The sequence below is a fragment of the Etheostoma spectabile genome, chromosome 13 (assembly GCF_008692095.1).
Source record: "Etheostoma spectabile isolate EspeVRDwgs_2016 chromosome 13, UIUC_Espe_1.0, whole genome shotgun sequence".
NCBI classification, from domain to species: domain Eukaryota; kingdom Metazoa; phylum Chordata; class Actinopteri; order Perciformes; family Percidae; genus Etheostoma; species Etheostoma spectabile.
Genome location: NC_045745.1, coordinates 10,540,237 through 10,553,308, shown reverse-complemented (window position 1 = coordinate 10,553,308; position 13,072 = coordinate 10,540,237). Strand labels below are relative to the sequence as shown.

General features: G+C 40.8%; 1 long non-coding RNA gene across 1 annotated transcript in view; it reads left to right on the top strand.

Annotated features, from left to right (window-relative positions):
* Positions 1-3,428, top strand: part of LOC116701148 (uncharacterized) — a 15,178-nt gene extending 11,750 nt beyond the window's left edge. The window contains exon 3 of the long non-coding RNA XR_004334837.1: positions 3,264-3,428. This is a non-coding gene — a long non-coding RNA (uncharacterized LOC116701148). The remainder of the gene's footprint in view (positions 1-3,263) is intronic.
* The last annotated feature ends 9,644 nt before the right edge of the window (positions 3,429-13,072 follow it).

The window sequence follows — 13,072 nt, the reverse complement described above, 5'->3', positions numbered from 1 at the left end:
AGCATTTAATATGCGTCTTTTTTTCTCCACACGTTTCTTGCGACCCTGTTGACTATTTTCAACAAAACGTTTGATTGTTCGGTGATCACGCCTCAATGTCTTTGCTACTTCAAGAGTGCCGCATCCCTCTGAAAGGCATTTTACAACGTTTGACTTTTCAGAGTCTGTTAAATCTCTTTTTTTGCCTAATTTGTCTGAGGTAAAGAAGCTGCCTAATAATTATGCACACCTTGATATAGGGTGTTGACCACTTTAGGCCACACCCTCCCTCGTTAAATAAATACACATCACCTGATAATGTTTAAATCAAATTAGCATTTAAGTTTCTATAGCTTGGAATTGGAAAATATGCATGAAAATGACGATAAGGTAAAAAATACTCACTTGCCTAATAATTGTGCACACAGAGTATCATTTCGATTGTTGATTAGTCTTTATTGGAACAGGGCTGGACTCCCTTTGGCCACAAAACATCGTCAATATTAAAATACGTTTGAAGAAGCTACTCGGACTCCATTTCCACCTGAAAGGAGAGAAGATGAAGGTACACTGATAAGTAATTGTAAAGCGTGTGTGTGTGTGTGTGTGTGTGTGTGTGTGTGTGTGTGTTTGAGACTGAGGGGTCTGTAACACAACATCCCTGAAGCTCTTCCTGTAATCTCTCTCAGTTTCCCTCCCTCTCAATCACTCTTTTCTCTTTTCCTTCTCAATCACTGTTTCGTCCCTCCAGGAGTCACATCAAAGACTGACGTATTATCAGTGCTGTGTGTGTGTGTGTGTGTGTGTGTGTGTGTGTGTGTGTGTGTGTGTGTGTGTGTGTGCGCGTGTGTTTGTGTGTGTGTGTGTGTGTGTGTTGGTTGGACGTGCCTCATCTTATCTGTGTGAGTAACAGACCTCCTCCTGGTTTATCTCTCAAACCGCTGGCAGAGATTTATCAATAGGAAGCAACAGAACCAGCGATGGTGAAATGTAACTAAAGACAGTTACTCAACACAGTATTTAAGTACAAATTCAAGGTATTTTACATGCGTAATTTTATCATTTTATGCAACTTTTCATCCCCTTCCTGTCCAGTAAAAAACCACAGATCTCCAGATGTGTTGAGGTTGAATGTTTGTGTTGAACTGAAGGATGAACTGTTCCTTTATGTTTACTTCTTAAGCTAAATAAAATCTTTAAAAAGCTTCTTGGATCAGCTGCAAACTGCATCATCACAAAGCTGAAAACAGGGCTGTTATTCTGACACCATGAAAAGTTTTAACCTTTTTAGAGATGCGAGGTTCTCACAGGACATATGCACTACAAACATATGATCATCTTATAGAATATGATGCATTGCTGTAGATTAATCTATCCAAGAGTATGTAAAGGAGTTACAATGAGTACAACATTCAACATCTACAGCAGTAAAATGCAACAAGCATCTAAATGCAGCAGGAATATTAACCCAGAAACATCAGATAGAAGAGGAAAACTACATAATTTTACTTGAATGTACTTTAACTACATTTAGCTGATAATACTTTTACATAAGTTGGGTTTTAAATGCTTCTGCTTGTGGTGGAATATTTATATAGCACTTTAGTAAAAGATCTGTTGCATCGGTTTGAGAAAATAGACCAGACAATAAGTGACAATTGCTTTTGAGCAATCTAACTTAACTCTTGTTCACTTTGAGAATCCTAAAATGCTAACTCTGATTCTGTTGTCACATGGTAACCCACAGCTGAATGTCCACTCTCTGGATTCAGCATAAACACTAATTTACTCCTTACAGGTAAATCCTGAGACTAATTTAGTTTCAATGTGTGCATTCCTAGATGCTCTGGAAAAGTTTTCCCTTCTATGAAGGGACGTCTGTGTAATTAAGACTTATTTTTGTTGGAGGAAAGACATTTTAGTGGCACAAAGGCTCTTGAGAGCAACCGCAAACCCTCCACGCCTCCACACTCCCTGATAAGGCTTCCCATAAGGAGCGTCCTGGCTGGTGGGGGGGGGGGGTCAGCCCTACTCCCCTGATAGCGGCCTGAAGGGCCACATCACAGAGACACATACCCCCCTTTGGATAAGCGGGCCTGTTCCAGCAGCTGCAGACGATCGCTGACCGCAGCCAGGGCTGATAGCAGCGAAACGAGGAAACCAGGACGGGACGAGGAGGACACCTGAAACACAGACATGTCAACGAGGGATCACCAAAGGATACCAAGAGGGAGGATTTAAATACGTGAGAGTAAAAATGTGTATAATTGCTTTTTTTTTTTTCTTTAGAGAGGGGCTTGTTCATCTCATTCATAGCCTGATTTTTACATTTTAGTTCTAAAAACATGGAGCAAAATGATTTTTTTTTAATTGGCTGTTAATGTAACTTTCTCATAAAAACTCTGAAAACCTTTGACTGTAACTAGCCAACAAAATTAAACAAGACTTTTGAACCTGGCTTCTGACAACGTTCACGTTTCTGTTCTGGAAATGTATGCAAATTAGCTCATATTTAAAATGTAAGTAATAACTGGGGACATCTATTAGTTAACATGTTCACCCTATTCCCCTGTCGTGTCTGAACTTTGCAACTGATTTAGTAATTTCGAAAAACAGCAGGTCACTATAGCTTAACAGGAGTTTAAATGGGGCACTTGTTGGGGACTATTTTCAGTGGCGGAATAATACACACTTGCCGTTGCAGTGAGTATTTGGTAAAGTCTATGGCACAGAAGAATAAGCTCAGGAAAGCACAGACAATACTTGTTAGTAGAAAGAATTTATTGTTGCTTTCCATGGGATATCACCAGACTAATCCGTTAAGTGGATTGTTGTTTTTTAACCGTGCAGTTCCCTGATTTGCTTCCAGGGTGGACTCTCTGTTCCAGGCTGTTGGAGACTGAGTACACCTGCGAGACTTCATGCTCCGTAAGCTTTGTATGGAGTGAAGAGAGAGAGAGAGACAGACAGAAAAAGGCAGAGACAGCGATACGTTTGCAGAAGATTGGAGGAGTTTGTCTGCCTCGTGCCTTTAGCCACAACTCTTCCAAAATCTCATGAAATACGAATATTACTGCTCTAATTATCTCAGTGTTACATATGGTATGTTACATACTCAAACCCACAGAACTTTTGCTTTAAATTCAAAAGTAAAAGAAAATAATAAAAAACAAAAAACAAAACAAGCGAACTCGGAAAGGAATGGAGATCCGGCTCCTCTGTATATAAGTTATAATCCCCATATAATAAGTGAACTATCCAAACTGTCAAACCTTTCCTCTAAGCCAGGGGTGTCAAACTCAACTTCCCTAAGGGCCACACTAGAAAATGAGAAACATCGTATCAAGGGGCAGACAAAGTTTATTGCTTTTATGTCTTGGGAAAAGTTAAATATCTTTGACTGTATTATTGCGTGTTTCACATAGTCTTCTCACTCACAGTTTGGTCGAAAATAGCTTAGGAAAAACGTTAGTAAAAAAGTGTTGGGGGAAAAAATGTTGTGAAAAGTGACAAGTAGGTGGGTCAAAATGTATTGTGAACCTAAATGTATAAAAGGGCCGGATGAAAATTAGAAAGGAGCCGGATTTGGCCCGCGGGCCTTGAGTTTGACACGTGTGCTCTGAGATAACGTTTCTACTTCTGAACCATTCACAAAAGCATCGTTACCATTTGCATCTGTGGAAATGAACACAAGTGTCCAGTAATTTCTCCAATCCTCTGCACCGCGTCACCATGTCTGAAGATCCAGTGTCGGCCTGATGACCCGCACTCGATGATCCCAGAGTTCGGCTCTTGTCACTGTGCAGATCCGGATGTTTGGGCCAAAAGAAGCCCGGAAGTAGCCTGAAAAACCAGACCCACATCATCCAGATGTTGGGTCTGGGAACTCACCATTGGCTGGGCTCAATCCGAGGGGCGGGATTAACGGTTGTCTTTCAAATTCCCTCTGCACGCAATAGGACAGCGCTCCAACCAACCAGAGCAACGCTGGTCGGTAGATTCAACTTCTGCCGAATCCATCTACCATTTTTAAAAGTTTCAACATCAGAAATTTGGGATTCTTTCATCCAAATTGTCCAAATATTACATGGATGGTTCCATATAACGCTTCTTGCAAGTTAAATGAAGGACATTCACAACTTTATTGAATTTTGACACTGACAAAAAGGCAAAAAATGTCAACATCATTTCATTTAAATTAGGCTCCTTGACCATGACTTTGAAAAAGAAAATAGTGCAAAACTAGTGGTGTATATTGATGGTAGTGTTACAAAAATGAAAATGTTGAAAAAAAAGCGACAAAAAGTGGTAAACGTTTTTTTTCTCAAATGTGTAAAAAAACCTGATAAAAAGTGTCGAAAAAGCTTCAAAAAATTGTTCTTTTTCACTTTTGACCTGGGAAGACAACACAAGGGTTAAGAATTACTTCAGAGCTTAGCTCAAGTCTTCCAGAGTCGCGGCAAACCCATAAAACACTTGGGATTAAAACACTTGGGATTAAAACACTTGGGATTAAAACACTTGGGATTAAAACACTTGGGATTAAAACAAACCAATTTGAAATGAACAAATGAACACATTTTGACTTTGAGGAAGGCCTGAGGACCAAAATCATTTAAATAAAAAACAGAAATGGAACCAGAGTGTACAACAGTTTTTTTTTTTTTTTTTTTTAAAGGAGCAAATACTGGGCCTTAAAGTTTAGAGGGTTCTAACTTTTGTTAATACTTTAAAAAACCATGATTGCCTATTAACAGAAAAAAACAATTAGATTATCATCTTTTTAAACTCTTGTCAGTATGAAGTTGCTGTACTCTTGAACATAAACCAGCACATGTGACGTCAGATTCCAAACTAAACAGAGAGCGAGGAAGCAGTCGTGTGCAGCAGACGTCTTCATCCTTCAGAGGACGGAGAGGAAGACAAGAAACAGAGGGATGAAGATGAGGATATCTTCATCCTTCGGAGGACGGAGAGGAAGACAAGAAACAGAGGGATGAAGGTAAAGATATCTTCATCCTTCAGAGGACGGAGAGGAAGACAGGAAACAGAGGGATGAAGATGAAGATGTCTTCATCCTTCAGAGGACGGAGAGGAAGACAGGAAACAGAGGGATGAAGATGAAGATATCTTCATCCTTCAGAGGACGGAGAGGAAGACAAGAAACAGAGGGATGAAGATGAGGATATCTTCATCCTTCGGAGGACGGCGAGGAAGACAAGAAACAGAGGGATGAAGGTGAAGATATCTTCATCCTTCAGAGGACGGAGAGGAAGACAAGAAACAGAGGGATGAAGATGAAGATATCTTCATCCTTCAGAGGACGGAGAGGAAGACAAGAAACAGAGGGATGAAGGCAAATGAGTTTCAAAATAAAATATTTCAACGTTAAGCATTCAGGGGCTGTTGAAATTCAAAGACTTCTGTGTCTCTTATTTGCTTCCATATTGATTACACTATTAATGTGTACTGTTGGAGTTGGTGGTGTCATCATTTCTCTACATATATCATATTTTGTTGCCATTCCACACCCCTATGGCCACCTTTCGACACCAGGTTTCTGGGTCTTTTTAAGTCTCCAGAAATATTTTTGAAGGAACTAGAAGGTTCTGGTTTATTGGCATTTCTTTAACCCTCGTGTTGTCCTCGGGTCAAACTGACCCGTTTCAAAGGGTTTAATATCAGGAATATGGATTTCTTTCAACCACACTGCCCAAAAATAACATGGATGATTCCATATAACAGTCCTATGGTAAAATTATTGATTACTTTCATTGAATTTTTGGGGTGATTTATTTAATCTTATAGCATTTGAATTATTTTTTTTATGGTTTCCAAACAGTATCCGGACTAAACTTTGACATCTACCCATCTGAGATCCACTCAACGTCCTCTGATCTTAACTGTTAGTCAAAATAAGTCATAATTTCTGCCTTTTTAACTAAAAACGTATGCACAATTTGATATAAATGAGGTATGTTGACCGTGAATTCCAACAATAAGTGTAAAACCTGTTACTAAACCAGCTCAGGTTAAAAAAAAAAAAAAAAAGCGCCAAAAGCTGGAAATAGTGACAAATAAATCAGAAAAAGCAACAAAAACATTGGAAAAGCCCAAACAAATATTCATTTTTTTTCTTTTTTTATTTTGACCTGGAAGGACACGTTCATGGTCAACAGGAAGACAACACAGGGGTTAAACCAGTTTTAAAGTAGATTCCCAACACTTCCTCCACATAGTCAAGTGCTTTAAATATTCTGGATAAACTGATTGAACACAGTGAAAGTACTTTGAGGTAAGATCAGCAGCTCATTTCTTCCTTTTCTCCACTTTCTATAAGACAATGCATATTCTGAGCTGTCCTGGTCAAAAAGTGGTCTTTTCCCCAATTGCAGTCACAATAAATGAATGTGGATAATGTGCTAATGGACTGAAATCTAAACATGTATGCGTGCATTGCCCTGGATATTTGGCTCGGTGGCTTGATGCCAACCCAAATCGGCTGCTGGCAGCCTGAATGCAGCCGGCCTGCCTCTGCCCGAGAGCCATTTCACAGGTAATTAATGGACATAATGACTGCAATTCAAGGGGAAAAAGGAGAGCGTGAGCTTGCTCTTATGAATGCACGAACATAGTGATCCACACACAAAGGCAATTAGGAAGCAAAAGGCTGGGACACGTTTTAGATTATTCCTCCTTCACCGCTCCAAGCAGTTAAGTGTTTACAGCTTTTAAAATAGAAGAAATTCAAGAAAACAATATTTTCACCTTGAAATGGCGTGAAAATTTCACAAGAACATTAATATACGCCCCCCCCCCCCCCCCCCCAGCATGCCTATGGTCCCCATGTGGCTGGAAATGGGCCCTGGGTCTGCCTTTGACAAAATGAAAGCTCAGATGGGCCGATCTGGAATCTTTCTCCTTATGATGTCATAAGGGGCAAGGTTACCTCCCCTTTCTCTGCTTTGACTGCCCAGATAATTTGGCCCACCCATGAGAGAGAGAGACATCATGGCTTTCAAACAGAAAGTCAAACAGAAGGCCTTGACAAAGTTGGTCAAGGCCACACCCCCAGCCTCCACCTTGCCCCCCCTCTCTCCTCCTCAAAAGCTTAATAAAACACACACACACACACACACACACACACACGAACGTCTGTCTGAAAGGTTCTCTTTGGCTGGATCTGCGTCACGGCGCTACCACACAGGCCTGGAATCACTTATGTCGCCACACACCCATAAACCAACACAGGAAAGACGTGTGGCACCACGAAACTACACGGTTCCCCACTCAGGCCAGGAGCTCAAAGTGCCTCCATGCAGACTTCTGGGTTTTTCACACGTCTCATTACGCTGCTTCTGGTTAACCTGTGTTTCATGTCCAGTATGCGTGTGTAATGTAAGGTAGTTTTTAGGATTTACGCCAGAGGTTTTTCATTTTTTTTGGTTTCAGTGCAACTCCTCCTCCTTTTTATTATATCATATCCTTCAGATATGAGGTGTGTTTGTGTGATGGCATTTTAGCAATGCTGCTTTTTGGGCTGTCTTTGGTATCGGCATGCATGGAACAGCGTTACGTAATAAGAACATAAAAAACTAAAAACTGCATCAGAATACAGGCACATTTAGTCAAATTGGTTAGTAGCAATACCATTTCAAAATACACGTTATCACACATAACAAGTCTGACACAAGACCACTCTGATCCCCAATGAAACCAACAGATACCAATTCATTATTATGTCGTCTGACGTAGTTAAAAACAATGCGCCATTTTGTACTTGGAGCAAAAAAGGGGAACATCCCAATACCGTGCATGTTATTCCCATAATGGAACAGGAAGTAATCCAGTTAGGTTACTTATAATGATTGGATTAGGTTACCAACTACATTTATTTTGCATTTAGGCCTTTATTTTTGACAGAACAGCATGGACCTTAATAACGAGGAGAGAAAGAGAGAGTGTGTCTGTTTTTATTTCGGCTCCTGTGTTGACAGGTGAGAGCTTACACACTGCCTGCGTGACACTGATGTCTCACGCGCGGCTCAACCCACGTCGAAATGCGTGCATGCTAGATATAGAACCAGTGCCAAAACAGAATAGGAAAAGATGTTTAAATGTCATTTTGACACAAATACAGTTTAATAAATGACATGTTGATGGTTGAAAGTCTCCAGGTTTTGACATCAAGCCAGTGTGGTTTGGTAGGACTACTTCACATGATCGTAATCTTCTGACAAAGGTGGTCAAAACTGCGTCTAAAATCATCGGCGTTCCACTTGAACCATTGCAACATATTTACTGGAAACGTAGTACTAAGAAGGCACGTAGTATTATGCGGGATTCTAATCATCCTGCGTACAACCTCTTCTCCCCCCTTCCATCAGGGAGACGGTTGCAGAGTATCCCAACGCGCACATCACGTTTTAGGGATAGTTGTTATCCTCAGGTAATCAGGTTGTTGAATGATAGCGCAGCAGGAAGGAGGGCCGGGGTCTGTGTTTAGTTACTTAGCCACTGTTTATTGTGGTGGTTAAATGGTTTTATGTTTTTAAACCATGTTATTGTTATTGATTGTTACTGTTGACTGGTGCTGAGAGAGTGCAATAGGGCATACTGTATTTCATTGCTGTGGTACTTGTACTAAAGTGCATATGACAATAAATTTTGAACTGAACTGAACTGAACTGAACATACAGTAGTTAAATTGTCCTGGGCAAGCCCAATCCCCAGATTTTAATCCCATAGAAAACTTGTGGGGGTCACATCCAGGGTTGAAAATTAATTTTTGGCTAGTAAATGTTCAATTTTTACCAGCCACTCAATTGATAACCATTGTTTTTTCTGCTTGTGAGTGAAGCAAATCTGCCAACTCATTTGCATATTCTACCAGCATTTGGCGAGTAGATGGTGCTAATTTTGAACCCTGGTGACATCATGAATGCTGTTTCTGAAAGCCCAGTAATGCAGAGGGATTGTGGGATGTAGTTCAATGGTCCTGGGCTGGGATACCTGTTCACAGTGTGTTGACTCCATGCATCACAGATGTGAAGCAGTTCTCAGAAACAATGGTTATGCAACTAAATATTAGTGCAGTGATTCAAAGTAAAGCACACCCTTTTCAGTTTATACAGTAAATGTTTTAGTTTGTAAAGAAAAATACAACTTCTGCCTAATATTCCTTTTTCTTCCCTTTCTGTAAAGCTAGAACACAAACTTGATCAATGTTGGTCATGTTTTGATTTGTAATTGAATGTGCAGTGTTCCCAATGCATCGCTATTATGGAATTAAAAGCTATTCTAAGGATTTTGAGCATTATTCACTTTTTTGAACACACTGCTATTTTTCTGTAAATGTAAAAAAACAAAAATAGATTTTCAAATATTGCACCTTTCATACAGAACAAAATATTCTGCAGCCTATTTTGCTGCCATTACTGCCGACATTGTCTTGCTTTAATTAAATCAGTAGCCTCTATTTTTATGTTTAACGACTCTCTCCCCACATGTCGAACAAGGATGATCCAAATCTGGCGTTGCCTAGCAGCAGCAGCAGCAGCAGCAGCAGCGTCACACACGTTTCTGGTGTGTATCGGACAGGAAATCCACGCAGCTGATATACAACAGAGACGCCACGCTCGTGCAAAGCAGCCAGTACGTAGCCGGCCTAAGCCTCTGATTTTGGGTGATTACAAGGTGCGCACTATCCAGGGTTTAATAAGCAAATGGAAGAGGTATGTTGGGTTTTAAGAACTAGGATCATCCCAGCATAAATTATGGGCTACTGACTTATCTGTAGTAATAAAGTCGGCTGTGTTTAATTAGAGGAGATGAATCCATCACTGTGTCTATTATAAAGCAAAGTCAGAGCATCAAAGTCTCACATCTCATCACATCATTTGTAACTAATGCTAACTTACTGCCATTTGTCATATTACATTTTTGTAATTTGCACGAAAACAGGGTATAAAAACAAAACATAAAATGTGTTATTTAGTGAGCTTCATGTCACGCATTGAGCGTTCAAAGGCAGGACCCAGAAGCAGGAGACCAGAGGAGCTTTAAAACACATAAGGCAGAATAAAAAAAAAATAAAGAAAGAAAGAAGAACAGGCAATACACTGAGAGCCAGGTACAAACCAAGACCAGCCAACGCTGAAAGAAGAGAACACCAAGACTAATGTACACAAGGAAAGGAGGGTGTTAACGAGAGACAGGTGACATGAGGGCTGACGAGGAACAGGTGAAACCCATCTGGGCGGGGCAGGTAATCACAAAGGCGGGAAAACACAGGCAGGCAGGAAGTAAAACAAGACATGACACATGAGAAAAACCTACAGAATAAAGCAGGAAATATGAAACAAACCCCAGGATCATGACATTTTAGTGGTGCAGGTAGATGGATTTTGTTACAATTGGCCAGGCTAAGAATAAGATGGAAACTAAATCCCAACAACAATAACATTAGCTACCTATCATCACAAAATGGAAATCCTTTTCCATTGTAATATTTTTGGGATGTTAGTTGGATGTTTCCAAGCCAAGACAACATTAATAAAAAAAAAAAAGTCCTGTTGCTTCCCGTTCCTGAAAAGATGCTGCTGCTCATAAAACATCTTTGCAGTGTTGGGTTTTAAAAAGCCCAAAAGACGAGAGCCATGTGGGAGTGTGTGCTCTGTTTGACCGGACAAAAAGCTCCTCTGTTGTTCTCCCAAAGGACCAATCAGCCGCTCAGCAGCTGTGGGTCTGTCCACACTGATGACGGCATGTCAAGTACACACTCACACACACACACACACACACACACACACTCACCTATGGACTACAACATGCGCACAGGGACGTGCAAACACATGCACACTGACCTCTGGCCTCTGTGACCTGAGATCTCTCCCAGAAGGCCTCAGCTGGACAGCTCTGACCACCTGCTCCTTGTTACTGGCCCGACGACTACACAAAATACACACTTTCACACGAGAGAGTGAGCAGGACCATCTCCAGTACAGTCCCAGATTGTGGAGGGATCCGTTTGTTGCACTGGTTCCTCATCCAATGAGTTTTTGCATCATTCTGTCTGCAGACGTGTGACTGTATGAATGTGTATAAAGTTGTGTAAAGACTCTCTACGCTGTGGCTCAGGAGGTAGAGCGGCCCCCTACCCCTTATAAAGGTTGATGGTTCGATCCCTGCCCTGCAGTCCCCTGTGGAAATTTCATGGGAAAGATACTGAACCCTGAATTTCTCCCGATTCTGCGCCATGGGAGTGTAAATGTGTGTGAGTGTGTATCTGATGAGCAGGTGGACCCTCGTACGGCAGTGTGTGAATGTGTGTGAATGTTTCCTGTACCATGTAAAAGTTGTTTGAGTTGTCATATAAAAAATAATCTGTAGCCATCTGCTCATCTCTGCTGCAGGATTGCAGCTCAACACTACATTAGCTGCTACTAGCAAAAACACTGTCATCACTGGGTAACGTAGGCGCCAGGAAGGAGGATGTGTGGAACAAAAAAACAAAAGATATCTCTGGTTCTGCTGCATTGAATTTATTACTTTTTGTATAAAACTGTCCACTGTGAGTTAACAATGTTACAGGTGTATAGTGCTCCTATTACAGAGTTCCCATTATTCTTCTGCTGGGCTGGTCTGAGTATCACATGGCCAGTTTTCTTCATTCTTCTGCATATAGCACTTTAATGTTGAATGCCACCTTTCCATAATGCCGATTAACTACCAACCAAAACCTAAGCAATTATTTCACTGTAAGGCGAGGCAAGGCAGCTTTATTGGTAGAGCACATTTCAGCAACAGGGCAATTCAAAGTGCTTTACACAAAATCCGTTAAAAAACAGTTTAAAAAAACAAAAAAACACATCAATAAACAGCTAAAAATAAAAACTTTAAGACACATGAAAAACACAAGACTAAAAGTTACAGTGCAGCATAAGAAATTAAACAATGAAGAAATAAACAGTCATTTAAAGAAAGGCAGCATCAAAAAGAAATGTCTTCAGCCTCGATTTAAAAGAACTGAGAGTAGCAGCAGACCTGCAGGTTTCTGGGAGTTTAGTCCAGATATGAGGAGCAGGACATTATTTATCTTGTTTGGTTGTAGAGCTCTCCTGCACTAAAAAAAGAAACCACAAAACACTTATTTTGACCACAAACTCCACAACTGTAGTTGTCTTTGCAGCAGTCAAGGAAGAAGAATCTGTGTGAACCACGTGTGCTCTTAGGTGAGTTTAACCCAGCGCACCCTTGGGTGACAGGCGTGTGAGCAGTGTCACCTGAGGGAGGCAGATCAGGTGAGGCAGGGGTGAGGCGAGGTTAGATGAGCAGAGGTCAGGGGAGGAAACCTTTGCTCTGGGATCTGCATTTTCAACATAGCCAATCACTACAAAACACTCCAGGTGCCTGGAGAAAAGAGTGGACGATGTGAACTCACCTGAGAGAAAGTGGAGTCAGGTGAGGAAGAGAGAGGCGGTCGGTTGAAGTTAATGAGCCGCTGCATGTAATCTCCTCCCGGCACAGTGACACCTCTAATTACTCAACGTCCACACCCTTTGAGTGGACCTAGCTATGTCCACATAAACACTCCAGCTATATCTTTTGCTAGGTTTGAGGATCCCGGGCTGCTGCCATGCGTTCCCGAGCCCCTAAAACTATGACATTTGGAAACACTGATGTCCCCGGTAAGGTTTGAAAACTCCAGAGTTACTTTTTAATCATTAAACTAATCTGCAGATCACAATGACAAGATGTGTATTTGGGACAATCATGAAAGTCACTGATGAGGCACTTCTGGGTGAATAATAGAGCTGGGTATCGTTGATATATTTGAATACTGGTACAGTGACTTTGGTACCAGTTCCTAAACTACATATTTTTTTGATAACAATTTAATTAAAATGTATTCTTGTGTTTCGTGTGTCTTAATGTTTTTATTTTTAACTGATTATTCACGTGTTTTATCGGTTTTAGTTCTTTAATGTTTAATTTCTTGTGATGAATTTGGTTGAGGAAAGGAATAAGTATAAAGGTTGTGTAATGCAGAGAAAGACAGACTCGAAGGGTAACACTTTAAAGAAGAAGTGTG